The sequence below is a fragment of the Talpa occidentalis genome, unplaced genomic scaffold (assembly GCF_014898055.3).
Source record: "Talpa occidentalis isolate TD23 unplaced genomic scaffold, MPIMG_talOcc4v2.1 talOcc4.10, whole genome shotgun sequence".
Lineage (NCBI taxonomy): Eukaryota > Metazoa > Chordata > Mammalia > Eulipotyphla > Talpidae > Talpa > Talpa occidentalis.
The window spans coordinates 28,996,722-29,010,822 of record NW_023600993.1 but is presented as its reverse complement, the minus strand read 5'-3'; positions in this window follow the sequence as shown (position 1 = coordinate 29,010,822).

The following is a 14,101-nucleotide window of genomic DNA, read 5'->3' as shown; positions in this document are numbered from 1 at the left end:
GTTTTACAGATTGAGAGAGAGGTTTTCCCTCTATCTCATTATATGTCTTCTAAATTTTGAAGAATGACACATCACCTACCAATACATAAATTAATTTAAGGTGCTAGTCACTGTGGTTCCTGATGAACTATCTTCCTGGCTTGCAACTAACTCCTTCGTGTGTGTGTGTGTGTGTGTGTGTGTGTGAGAGAGAGAGAGAGAGAGAGAGAGAGAGAGAGAGAGAATTATTTTTAAAAAAGGACTATTTGGAGACAAGGGCCTATGACTAAATGTAACTCTTGGTGTCATTCTCATTGCCATTGTCATTCTGTGGCGCCGGGCTATTTTGGATACAGAAACTTTACTCTTAAAAAAAAAGTGGAGGGAGGAGGGACGAGAGAGAGAATTATTGAAAAAACAGACTTTTCTAAGTCTCTTCTTTTTGAAAGAAGCGAACAAGTCCTATAGGATTAGAGTTCTGCTTTATAACCTCATTTAACCATTATCAGTTTCCCATAAGCTCTTGTCTCCAAATACAGTCACATTAGGGCCTCAACATTTGAATTTTTTTTTTTTGAAGGGGTGGTGGACAATTTAGTCTATAGCAAAGCTATTCACATATAATTTGTACATTTTTCTGAATATGTTATACTTCCATTGAAAAGGTACATTCAGAAAATTGAAATGAAAGCAAACATGCTGAGCATGAGCTATCCAAGTCCCATGGTCATAAATGGTCTTGAAGACACATGGACACATAACACGTATGAGCAGCGCGCATACCCAGTGTGAAAAACCCCGTTCTTCTGTTTGGCTCTTTGCCTGGCTGCCTACTTTGGTGAACACCAGATCTCAACTCAGTAACAAAGTGCCCTCTGTCCCCACAAAGGAGGCTGCACCTCATCTCCTCTTCAACTGCTGCTCTCAGGAACAGGGTGTAGTAAGTGTGGGGCGGCCCCTTCCAGCATCCTCCAGAAACTCCCCCTTCTCTGCGGCCCTGCAACTCAGAGGATTTGGAGGAACAGAGCAGGGAGTTTCTCCTGGGAGTCCCAAGCTTACTGGGAGGCTGCAGGGGAGGGTGAGGGAGGGAGAAGGGACAGAGAGAGGTAAGAAATCAAAAAGTATTTGAAAATATTATCGTGAACAATTTTTAAAGTGTTATTTGGTTATTAATTTGTAGTGATCTTGCACTGAGGGCACTGAATGTATCTCAATAGTTCATACTTTTTGAAATTTGTTGGCATTCCCTTTGGGACCTAATTCATGGTCAAAATTTGCTAATGTTCCATTTTAACATGAAAACATGCATATTGATTCAGTGAGTATTTATTGAGTGCTTCCTGCGTGTAGATACTTTTCCAGGCTCTTCGGACCCACTGATGCACAAAACAGATCCCACCCTCGTGAAGCTTCCATTTTAATGAGAGGGAACAGACAATAAGCAACACTTACAATAAGTAAGCAAGTTAAAGTAATGTTATGCATACTCTTAAGAAAAAAAAGATGGATGTTTTCCAAAATAATAGGGTAGGGTAATTGGTATGTGGGATTTGCCATGGAAGGTACATATTATAATTTAATATAGGGTAGTCAGGGAAGTCCTCTACGAGAAGATGATTTGTGATCTGAGGGGAAAGTGTGTGTGTGTGTGTGGGGGGGGGGTTATATAACAAATATCCAATTAATTTAATTTAAAAAATCTAATTGGCATTTTAAATGCATTGTGCAGCAGCTCAACTACCAGAAAAGTATTTTGAAAAGCTGTACAGAAGGAAATGCTTTTGTAGGCAGAATATGGGCAGATAAGGGAAGAAGGAAGTATTTCAGACATAGGTAACTTACCTATGGGGAAGGGAAAAAGGTCTTGTAGTAGATTATCTCATCTTTTGGGGAACGGCAAAAAATTATCTCTTCAGTGCTGACCTAAAAATCCCATACCAACCAGTTAAGACCACATTCCTGGGGAAGCTTGAAATTAGGTATTAAGTCGTAGTGGGCTTAACACAAGCATCTCCATTTTGGGGCTGCTGTTTTCTTTTTAACAGTTTGTATATGTGTATAGTTCCAGCAGGAGTTTGTAGGACTTCTCAGACTTTGATTCTTAGTGAATTGGGTTCTGTATAGAGGAATGCGGTGATCTTGCTAAGTTTTTAAGGGCTCACTCTGATCACTGTGAGGAATTGCTGTAGGGGGACAAGGGTAGAGGCAGGAAGAGGGCCAGGAGGTTGTTGCCATTGTTCAGGATGAGATGGCATGGCTTGGATCAGGGTGACAGCAATAGAGGTGGGGAGAAGTGGTTGGGTTTGGGAGATATTTTGAAGGTAGAGCCAATAGGATTCCCTGATTAGCTGTAACAAATCACAGAGGATCATGATAAAGTTTTGGCTGAAGTGATTTTCTGGAATTATCATTCACTGACATTGGGGAGATGAGGATAGATCAGGTTGGAGGGTAAAGATCTGGAATATAACTTCTAAGATGATAATTTGAGATGTGTTGATTAGACAACTGGATCCATGTACATAAAGTTCAGAAGAGCGATCTGGAATGAAAGTGAAATTTAGGAGCTGTCAGTAGGTAGTTGACGATAGATGAGGTCATGAAGTGGGTGAGTGAAGATAGACAGAAGAGCCTGACTACTAAGCCATGGGACACACACATGTTTAATCGGGGACGCTAAGAGGAAACAACAAAAGGCCAGAAAAAAAGGCATCACAGAAATTGAAGGAAAATTGAGCAGAATAAATATAGAAAGTAAATCAGGAACAGGGAATATGTTTCTTATTTCAAAGGTACATTTGACGTATATTGTTCTTATTCAAATAGTTTATATTCGTATGTGTTTGTGTCTACTATGTCAGTTTCTGATATCTTTAATTTTGTTGTAAAGACTGTGGATTTGTCCATTTGTCCTTGTATAATCTGGTTTTTGCTGGTTTTAGAGTATCAGTAATCAATGTTGTGGCTGGACCAGTTCCTGTGTTTCTTATTATGATTGTAAGATGTCCTTCAGTGACTAGAAACTTTGTCACAAAATAATTGTCCACTAAGGCTGGGGTGGTGGGTGGACAAAATTGATGACAGAGTAGACCCACAATAAAAGTCATCATCAAGGAAAAAGCAAAAAAGATGTCCTTCAGCAATACACATAAGAAAACTTAAAAAAAAGAAAAAGGTGGGGTAGTACTTACAAGACCTGGAAATTGTACAGCATACCTGGTGTTACCCAATGAGATAGATAGATAGATAGATAGATAGATAGATAGATAGACAGACAGATAGACAGACAGACAGAGTGGGTGAGTGCATGGGTCTTATGTCCTGCTTTGATTTGGGTTAAGAATTGGGGCAGGATCACTTATGAAATGAAAATATAAGAACAGGAATTTAAAGCATATAAAGAGAGAAAAAGAACAAGGGAAAAAAACACAGGTGGTTCCCAAATGGCCAGTTATTTAAATGAACCAGGATCTGTAAAATGAAGGACCTTCAATTGGGGGGGCGGGGGCAGCCTGGTTCTTGATCCAGTCCTGTGATTGGCAGTATTAGCTCAATCTAGCCCTCTCAGAAGTGAATGCCTGGCACCAGAGCTTAAGTCAGAAAATGTCAGGGTTTATATTTTTATTTTTTGTTTTTATATTTCAAAGTTAATGCGAGGTGCATACAGGTACACTTACATAAATTTAAAAATTCATTTATATTCTATTTCCTTTGAGGGTGCTTAGAGTAAGATATAAAACAACAGAATAATGATAGCAACTCAAGAAATGACCCTGGAATAAGAGATTGGGGATAGGGGAGAAGCAAGCACTAAAATTTAGGCCTGAGGAAATCTACAGCTGCTACATATGTGCAAATGCAGGGCCACAAAGAGTCGACTGTTTTGGGGGCGAAGGCAAAGCTAGATTGTATTGAGAATTGCAAATTTTATTTAAAACTTCAATGAGGGCGTTCCTGGTGGCATAGGGGTTAAGTTTCAGAGCTATGGTGCTCTCACTGCTACAGCCTGAGTTCTATCCAGGCCAGGGAGCTAACCCAAATGTCTTAGCAGACGTCTCCTATCTCGCCTACTACTCCCCTCAGCAGTATATTTCAGTAGATCCATCTGTTCTGCTCCCCACTCTGTCTTTGGTGAATCCTCTCACGCCCTGTGCCTCTGGCCTACACCCCAGTTCTGCTATGCAAAAATAAATACATCTTTAAAAAGTTAAAAAAAATCAATGAGATGCCTGATTATAATTGGGTAAAGATCACAACATAACAGAATTTGGAATTGATAGCAACAACCGGGAGAGAATTTTGAGATAAGAGATTCAAAGAATCTTAGGGAATAAACTGTCTGTTGATACTTTGTCTTTTGGGAGGTTGGTGTAATGAGCTTTCAGGTTAATTCCCAGGCAGGAGTCTCCTAGATGGCAAAGTTACACTAATGAATATGATGGAATAGTCAAGTCTCATTAGTGTAGACAATAAACTCTGGTAATATAGACAATAAACTCTGTGTTAATGTTGATAATAAAATAGTAGAGTCATATTAATGTAGACAATAAACCTAGTAAAAAATAAAGGAGAAGCAGGATGTGTGTTTATGTCAGTTCCTTAACACAAAGCCTTATGGGACCACCTATCCCAGCCAGCTCTGCAGGTCTTCAGTCCCCAACCCTGACTACAATAGTGCTGCCTCTGGTGCCCCTGAGGCACAGTGCTCTTTCCAAGCTGTCTGTAAAGCTTTTGCAGTTAATGAAGTTGCAATTCCTAATGAGCAAAGCCATTTCAAATCGAAGAAAGCATAAGATTTTGACCAATACCGTTCACTGTTCCTCTGTATTAGATATCCCAGTAGATATAATTGGGTCCATTACCAACAAATTATATTTGGAGTTTCCAACTTCCATTTTATTCCATTACAAGTTTTCAGTTACAAATGATTAATGGCTGTAACTGTCCTCTCTTTATCAGATGGGTATTTCCATTTGCAGGTAGTGGAGATTTCCTGGCAGACATGATACCCTCCAGTGGTCAAGCACAACTCACAGGAGTCAGCCTCATTCCCTTAAATTCTGTGAATAGCTTGGGCATTGTTGAGACTCAGTTTATAGTGTGGCCTTAATTTTTATTATTATTACTATTTTCCCTATAAGAATCACCTTGGTCCTAGGAAAGGCTTAAAGAGTTTGAATTCATATTATTATTACTTGTCTTCCTCTTCTTTGGTCATATCATTTAACTAACTGAATAATTGAATTGAATAACTAATTGGATAAAAGCTGCAATCCAACACATAGAAGGGTATGACACATTACATAGTGAAAAATGTAGCCAGCATCACCCTCTCTGTAGTGGACATAGTTGGTGTCCCAGCCAGCTGCTTTCATCAGACCAGTGACCCAACCCAGCAGCTTGGAGAGTTGGTAGGTAATCACTCACAGATGCTGTCCTACAGAGAATTACTCTGGTGGAAGAGAAACCATCTGGAATTGAATATTACAACCCCGGCTCACCCAGGCAGCCCACAGCCAACGAGTAACTGACATGGGCGGCGAGGAGGCCAACCCTCTTGCCTCACTCTGAGACCCTCTCTACGGTACAGTTCATGCCCCAGAGCTTCCCTTGGGATCAGGCAGAAGCCTATTCCAACTGAGATCACCTTCTTGCTTAGTTTCTCCTTCTGCTTTATTCTGTTTTGCTTCCTCCCCTTTCTCCTAAAAATCTCCTCTGTAAATCTAAGTACCCAGTTCTGTCTCAGGCTCTGCCTGGAGGTATTCTGGCCTCTGACATTCTCCACACCAAGTGTTGTGTCATGACTACAAAGAAGACAGGAACTCATCTGGCATAATACACACACACACACACACACACACAGTTTGTTGACTTTAGCATATAAGCTCCATGAAGTCAGGGAGGATGTCTATTTTGCTTATTGGTGTATCTCTTACACTTGGGACAAGGCTGAGCTCATAGCAGATGCTCAAGAGGCATCATGAAATCAGGCAATGTGGTATCTGGAGGCAAGACTCATGGAGGGCACTTCTATGACCTCTTATGGTAGAATTTCTCCTTGTTTGCCCTGAAGTTCTGCCTTTTATTCTGAGAAAGTACCTCTTCCATCTTTTGGTTCAGATGGAGGTGACCCTACCCCAGACACGGCCTCACAACAAAGACAAAATTGAAGAAGGCAGAATGGGTAACATAGTTTGAGCTCCTAGATTTAGCTGTGGCTAAAGACAGACACAACCTTGAATCTTTAGTTTAATGAACCAATAAATTGTCTTTTTTATGCTTAAGTTAATTTGTGCTACCAAAATAGTCTAAACTAATAATGTATGTTTCTATTTATATTCAAAAATATCTTTCCTATTAACCAAAATCCATCTCTCTACTAGCCTGCATCTCAATCAGCAGGGGATAAGAGAAAATAGCTTTCATTTTTCTATGAACCCTTCTGAATTTTGTTGTGTGAGGTCATACAAGAGAGGTATGTTCATAGGCATTTTATCTGATAATCTTTTCAGGCCAGCACCTGAAAACCATCACCCATATCTAAATACTCCATTTGACCTTTGGGACCAGAAAATATGTACAGGTTCTTATAGCAACCTTTCTAGTATTTTAGAGATAATTCAGATGGAGTTGATTTAAAAATGTTCAGTAGGTCAAAATGTGGGTGGTTGATGTTCAGCCATTAACAACAAAATTTGAGACTTGTCAGTAATATTTGGCCATAAAAATATTTTCACTCTTGGGCCTCCCTGGTGGTGCAGGGGTTAAAGACAGCACTATCAAGCTATAGCCAACCACTGCAGCACAAGTTTGATCCCTGGCCAGCCAGGGAGCTACCCACATGGTGCAGCAGACCTCTCCTGACTCGCCTGCTGCTCCCCTCAACAGTGTATTTCAGTATCTCTGCCTGTTCTTTTCCCCACTCTGTCTCTGGTGAATCCTCTCATGCCCTGCACCTCTTGCTTACAACCCAGTTTTTTTTAAGATTTATTTATTTATGCATACAAGAACTTGGGTACAGGCCAGAGGTGTGTGGGGGGGGGGCGGTGAGAGGGTTCACCAGAGACAGAGTAGGGAGCAAAACAGGCAGATTGATGGAAATACACTGCTGAGGGGAGCAGTGGGTGAGTCGGGAGAGGTCTGCTGTGCCATGTGGGTATCTCCCTGGCCAGGGATTGAACTCATGCTGCAGAGGCTGTGGACAGCTTCATAGTCTGTGTCTTAAGCTCTTGCACCACCAAGGAGGCCCTACACCCCAGTTCTTGTATGCATAAGTAAATAAATCTTTTAAAAATATTTTCACCCTTAAATTTAACTGAACTTTTTCTAAGTAAGATAAACCAGTAGAGTCCAGGCTATTTAGCCCTTATTAGAGTATATCTCTGGAGGCAAACAGTGAATGAGCCAAGGGCCCTTAATTCTGATCTGTCAGCCATGTCCCTCTTGAGGTCCCACATGGATCTAACAGCTGAACATAAAGAATGGGGCATCAACAGTTTGGTTCTAGAACAGAGCAGGTGCTCAGAAGCACACCCACTATGAATCTGGGCCATCATACATGACAGTGAGAGCCCTGCACTGGGGCCAGGGGTGGGAAAACAGACCAGGTAGAGACTGTGCCGTTGATTCAGTCTTTGATGTCCTTTATCTAACACTCACATGACTCCCCCGCCCTTGCCCATTTCTTGTAGTTCAGTGCTCAATTCACCAAACCATGTGGAAGGACAAAGGAGAGTTCTGGTACCCATTTATTTGGTCCAAATTCCTTCATCTTAATAAGAAACACCCACTAGAACACTGTGGCTTACCTTAACTCCATTTGCATATATTTAATGCAAATTCTATTCTATTCCATTGTATCAACAAGTATTTTGAGTTGCCTGATAGGCTCTGGAAAGGTTTTTGTTTTGCATTTAAAGTAAATGGGAGGGCCTCCCTGTGGCACAAGGGGTTAAGCAACACACTATGAAGCAATCCGCAGCTTCTGTAGCATGAGTTCGATCCCCGGCCAGCCAGGGAGCTACCCACATGGTGCAGCAGGCCTCTCCTGTCTCGCCCACTGCTCCCCTCAGAAGTATACTTCAGTAGATCTGCCTCTTCTGTTCCCCACTCTCTCTCTGGTGAATCCTCTTAACCCTCGCATCTCTGGCCTGTACCCCAGCTCTTGTATGCATAAATAAATAAATCTTTGAAAAAATAAAGTACATGGGAAAAATTGATCCCAAGTCAGGTTAAAGGAGGGCTTCTATAAGGAATCAGTGGTCTAAAGGAGTGAGTTATCAAGTAATGAATATTCCCTAATAACTGAGTCAAAGAGCTTGCAAGCAATTCACTCAGAGAAGTAACAAGGAATGACAATGGGACATATTCCAATACACGTACCTTGGTAATAAAGAACAAGAAAGAAACAACTCAAATGTCCATCAATTGATAAACAAGTTGTGATATATCTATATAATGGAAAAGTTCAGCTATAAAAAGAAATGAAGAACTGATAAATGCTACAATATAGATAACCCTCAAAAACTTTCCATGTGAAAGAAATAAGACCTAAAGTCACATACTGCATGAGCCCATTTCTATGAAACACAGAATAGACAAATCCACGGAGACAGAAAATGACTGGTGGTTGGCAGGGGCTGGAGGGAGAGGCAGGGGGAAAAACTGCTTAATGTCCATGGGGTTTCCTTTTGGGGTAATGAAAATTGGGGACTAGCTAGAAGTGATTGTATAACATTGTGAATCTTGCTGAGTGCCACTGAATTTATCCCTTTAAAATGGAAAATTTTATGTTACGTGAATTTCATCTCAACAATAAAATAACAAGAAAGGATGTTCTTGCTTCTGTTATCAAACCTGTTTTCCTTTATGTGCAGGAGCAAGCATATTTCCTGGGTTAGCACAGCACCTGGACCTCCAGCCAGTGAGGGCAACAGGAGGCTCTGTTCTGGGGTGCCATCAACCGTGGCAGCTCTCTGAGCGAAGTTGCCCCTTCCCAAGGCCCCACTGTGGAACCAAGCAAAAGTATTCTTAGCCATTGCTTTGTCATTTTGTGTGTAACTGCCATTTTAGAATTTCAGGTCTTGCTGTCCGGGGAAAAGACTGCATTCCAGAGTTCGACCCCCACCCCACTCTGGTCTTATCTCAGTCGACTAGCCACAGCAGAGCCGAGCAATTCAGGCCACTAATACGGTCAAACCAGCCATAAAATAGAGCTGCATCTTGATGTGACCAATCAGCTCAAAAACTGAAACTGTGCACCCACCGTTGTTAGGAAATGCACCTGTGTAACCAATGAATGTTTGCCAACATGATTTAATTTTTAGAGATCTACTTGTAACCCTATATAAGATCCCTGTTCCCTTTGTTCAGGGCTCCTGACCTCCGCCGTTACATCGGTGCGTGTCACGAGCCCGGACTCGAGCCCGTAATAAACTCCTTTATGATCTTACAGCGGCTGTCTGTGTGTCCTTGGGGGCTGCACTGGTCGACGTTGGGCACAACACCCACCACAAAGTCTACTTCTTGCCTCAACTGAACTGTCAACGTGGTGTCCTCTCATCTGTTACTGAACCCCAGAATCATACAACTCTAAAAGTGACTGACTTATGTGTGGATGATTGATTGAAGAAAAGAAATGGCAGTTGCAGAGGATGATGACTAAGAACCACTCACTGGGTGCTTTCACACACTCTCATACATTACTGATGGGCATGCAAATTGATTCAACCATTTTAGGAAACAATTTAGCACTGTGTCTCCATAGTTGTTAAATGATCATAGCCTTTAACCTAGTTATTGCACTTCTTTTAAATGTGTACTTAGGAAAGAGATGATTAATTAGGCAAAGAACCAGCTATGTGAAGACTCATTTCAGTGTTATTTATAATAATGAAAAATTGGAGGTAGCCTAAAACCCAAGAAAGGGAAATTATTATATATTCATACAATGTGAGGCTGCTTCAGTTATCTAACAGTATCATGGTTTTTTGTGTGTGGGGGTAGAGATTTAGACAGAATGGAGTGGAGGTGGCTTACCTCTGCTCTGTGGAGCCTCAGCTAAAGAACTTAAAGAATGGAATAATCTGAAGCCTCGGTGGATCACATCGGCAGATGCTGATTATCAGCTAGAGGCCCACCCAGATACGTCAGCTGGATCATTCTTATATGGCCTTTCTCTGTAGCCTGGACTTTCTCCGATAAGGGGACTTGACTCCAAGGTTGAAAAGAAAAAGGGAAGCCAAGCAGAAGCCACTGTCTTCTATGGCTCGGAAGTCACACAGCCTCACCTACAGTATTCTATAGATTGTGGCAGTTATGACAGTGTGGCTGGGTGCAAGGGAGGAAGCAAAGACCCACACCTTCTGATGGAGTGTGTCAGTGTGGGAAAAACAGGTGGGATGGAGATGCTGGTGCTGATGTCAGTCTTTGGAAATGTGAGTATAATTAATCATATCTAAATGAGTATCTGATGGCATGGGAAAATGCCCATGATGTGTTCTGAAGTAAAAAATAAACAGATTACAAAACAGTTTGGAGAGTATCATCCTTGGTTTGTTTGATTTTGCTATTTATTTTTTAATTGAGGTAACATATCAGTGTAACATGTACATCTCGGATGTGCCATCAACATGTGTAGCTACCACACTAAAAGTTCAGTTCTGTCCTTCACCATACAATTGTCCTCTTTGTTCCCCCTCCCCTTCACTTCCATAGCCACTAATTGATCTAAAGCGTTATCTTTATTTTATTTAGTTCATCTGTTTGTTTGTCTTCTCTATATACCACATATAAGTGAAATCATAGGGTGTTGTCTTTCCCTGCCTGGTTTATTTCACTTAGTACCCTCTTGCCTGTTGCAAGTGGCAGGATTTCATCTTTTTTTTTTTTTTTAAAGATTTATTTATTTTTTATTTATACAAGCACTGGGTACAGTCAGAAGCGTGGGAAGGTGAGAGAATTCACCAGAGTCAGAGCAGGGAGCAGAGCAGGCAGAAGGACCAAAGTACACTGCTGAGGGGAGCAGCGGGCAGCAGGAGAGGTCTGCGCACCATGTGTGGGACCCTCCTCCAGTGGCTGGGGAACAGCCGGGGATCGGGGATCGAACCGGTGCTGCAGAGGCTGCGGACAGCTTCGCAACCCAGCGCTCAACCGCTCTGCGCCACCAGGGGAGGCCCTCATCCTTTTTTTTTTTTTTTTTTTAACAGCGAAACAGTATTCCATTGTGCATATAGACTACATCTTCTTGACCCACCCAGAAGTCACACAGCCTCACCTATGGTATTCTATAGATTGTGGCAGTTATGACAGTATGGCTGGGTGCAAGGGAGGAATCAAAGACCCCCACCTTCTGATGGGAGTAGGTTACAGACATTCTCAAGTACCCAAACCTTGACAACTGAACAATTCTTTGTTCTCAATATCTACTGCTTCTCTTTGTGTTCTGGAAAGAGCTATTTACATTGGCTTCCTCTATTTTCTCACTTTCAGATCTTCTAAACTCTTCACAAGATGCCTTCTGGCTATTCCGCTTAATGAAACTTCCCTGAAAATGTCACCCTTGGGTGACCTTCTTAAGGTAATGGGCACTTAGGTTGTTTCTTGTTCTGCACTATTGTAAATGATGCTGCAGCAAACACAGGGATGCCTGTATCTATTCATATTAGTGTTTTTTGGGTAAATAACCAGAAGTGGGATGAGTCATGTGAAACTTTAATATTTAATTTTTTGAGGAATCTCCTCACTGCTGACCTTAATGGCTGCGCCAGTTTCCATTCCCATGGACCGGGTACGGCCCCTTTCTCTCCACATCCTCTCCAGCTCTGTGTCTCTTGGCTTTTAGATACTTGCCTTTCTCACGGGTGTGTAGTGAGCTCATTGTTGTTTTTATTTGTGTTTCCCTAATAACAGAAAGATGATGAACATCCTTTCATGTGCTTCTTGGCAAATTAATCAGCAGTGGTTATCTCACAGCTTTTCTGCATTTCCCAACAGTTCTTTAATAAGTATGCTTCAATTCTGCCATTCCATAATACATATGCAATAAAATAAAAACATAAAAATACATAAAAATGTTATTAAAATAGCATTTTTAGGTATTTTTTAGGTATTTTACATAGTATCATATCTTATTGAAGTAACGTTGGTTTACTACACTGTATCTGATTCAGACGCACAGGCTCACACTCCTCAGGTGTGTTAGTACATCACACCCACCACACCAAGGCACCCATCCTCCACTGCAGTCCTTGGGGTCCCTAGCCCCCCTGTACTCCTCACCCCCAAGTTCCCCTTCCAGTAGCCTCAATTCTAGAGTCAGGTTTCTAAGTTTGTTTTTGGTTTACTTTTGCTCTTTCCTTTGTTTTCTTTCTTTATGTGGCACCTATGAATGAAATCACCCAGAATTTGTCTTTATCTTCCTGACATAATTTGTTATTTTAAAAGGAATGAGTCACTCTGCCTGGGTGACTTGAGAACATCTTCAACTTCGGTTTTCAGGTCTTCCGCACCCCCCCACCCCACCCCCATCTCAGAGAATGGGTAGAGGCTTTCCTGGAGTTGAAGACCAGCCCCAGGGCAGGCACTCTGGAGCCCATTCTCGCCTTTACTCAAGGGACTTTGCTCAGTTGGTGGCCCCATCTCTGTTCTCTATCTTCAGTCTCTTCTCACTACTGATCTTTTTTTTTAAGGTTACAGACATTCTCAAGTACCCAAACCTTGACAACTGAAACAATTATTATTTTTTTTTTAGGGTGTAATTTGTATTTTATTTTATTATTTTTTAATAATAAATTTTATTTCTATATTCCCCATAAAATTGCAACCCCCTTATTTTGACCCCAATCCCTCCCCTCCCGCTCCCTACCCCCCATAGAGTGTCTCTGGTTCATAGTTTTTTGTTGATTTTGATTTTCACTTTCTTATAGTTATTCATTTTCCTGGTCCCTTATTTAAGTTTTCTAGATTCCTGCTATGAGTGAGACCATCCCGTAATTTTCTTTTTCTTTCTGGCTTATTTCGCTGAGCATGATCCCTTCCAGCACCATCCATGTTGCTGCAAATTGCATGTGTTTATCTTTTTTGAATGCTGAGTAATATTACATGGTGTATATGTACCATATCTTCTTGATCCAGTCATCTATTTTTGGGCATTTGGGTTGTTTCCAAAGCTTAGCTATTGTAAACAGTGCTGCTATAAACATAGGGGTGCAGGTGCTCTTTGGAATTGATGTTTCTGTGTCCTTTGGGTAAATACCTAGGAGTGGAATTGCTGGATCCTGTGGAAGCTCTATGTTTAGTAGGTCCAGAAATCTCCACCAGCTCTCCATAGTGGTTGGACCAGTTTGCACTCCCACCAACAGTGCAGGAGAGTTCCTTTTTCTCCACACCCTCGCCAACATTTGTTGTTGCTAGCTTTTTTAATATGTGCCATTCTCACTGGTGTAAGATGGTATCTCATGGTAGTTTTGATCTGCATTTCCCTGATTACAAGTGATGTTGAACATTTTTTCATATGCCTGTTGGCCATTTGCATTTCCTCTTCAGAGAAGTTTCTTTTTAGTTCTTCTGCCCATTTTTTGACTGGATTATTTTCTTTGTTGTTGTTGAGTCTCATCAGCTCTTTGCAGATTTTTGTGATCAGTCCTTTATCATTAGTGTTGTGTGCAAAAATGTTCTCCCAGTTGGTGGGGTTTCTCTTTGTTTTTGTTATTGTCTCTTTTGCTGTGCAGAAGCTCTTTAATTTGATGTAGTCCCAGCTGTTTATCTTTGCCTTCACTATCACTGCTTTGGGAGATGTGTCTGTAAAGATGTCTTTGATGTGCATATCACGTAGTGTTTCACCTATATTTCCTTCTATGTATTTTATGGTTTCAGGTCTTATGTCTAGTTCTTTAATCCATTTTGAGTTGATTTTTGTGTATGGTGTGAGGTAGTGGTCAAGCTTCATTCTTTTGCATGTAGCGACCCAGTTTTCCCAGCACCATTTATTGAACAAACTTTCTTTGCTCCAATGCATATTCTTTGCTCTTTTGTCAAAGATTAGTTGACCATAAATCTGTGGGTTTATTTCTGGATTGAAACAATTCTTTCTTCTCAATATCTATTGCTCTCTTTCTGTTCT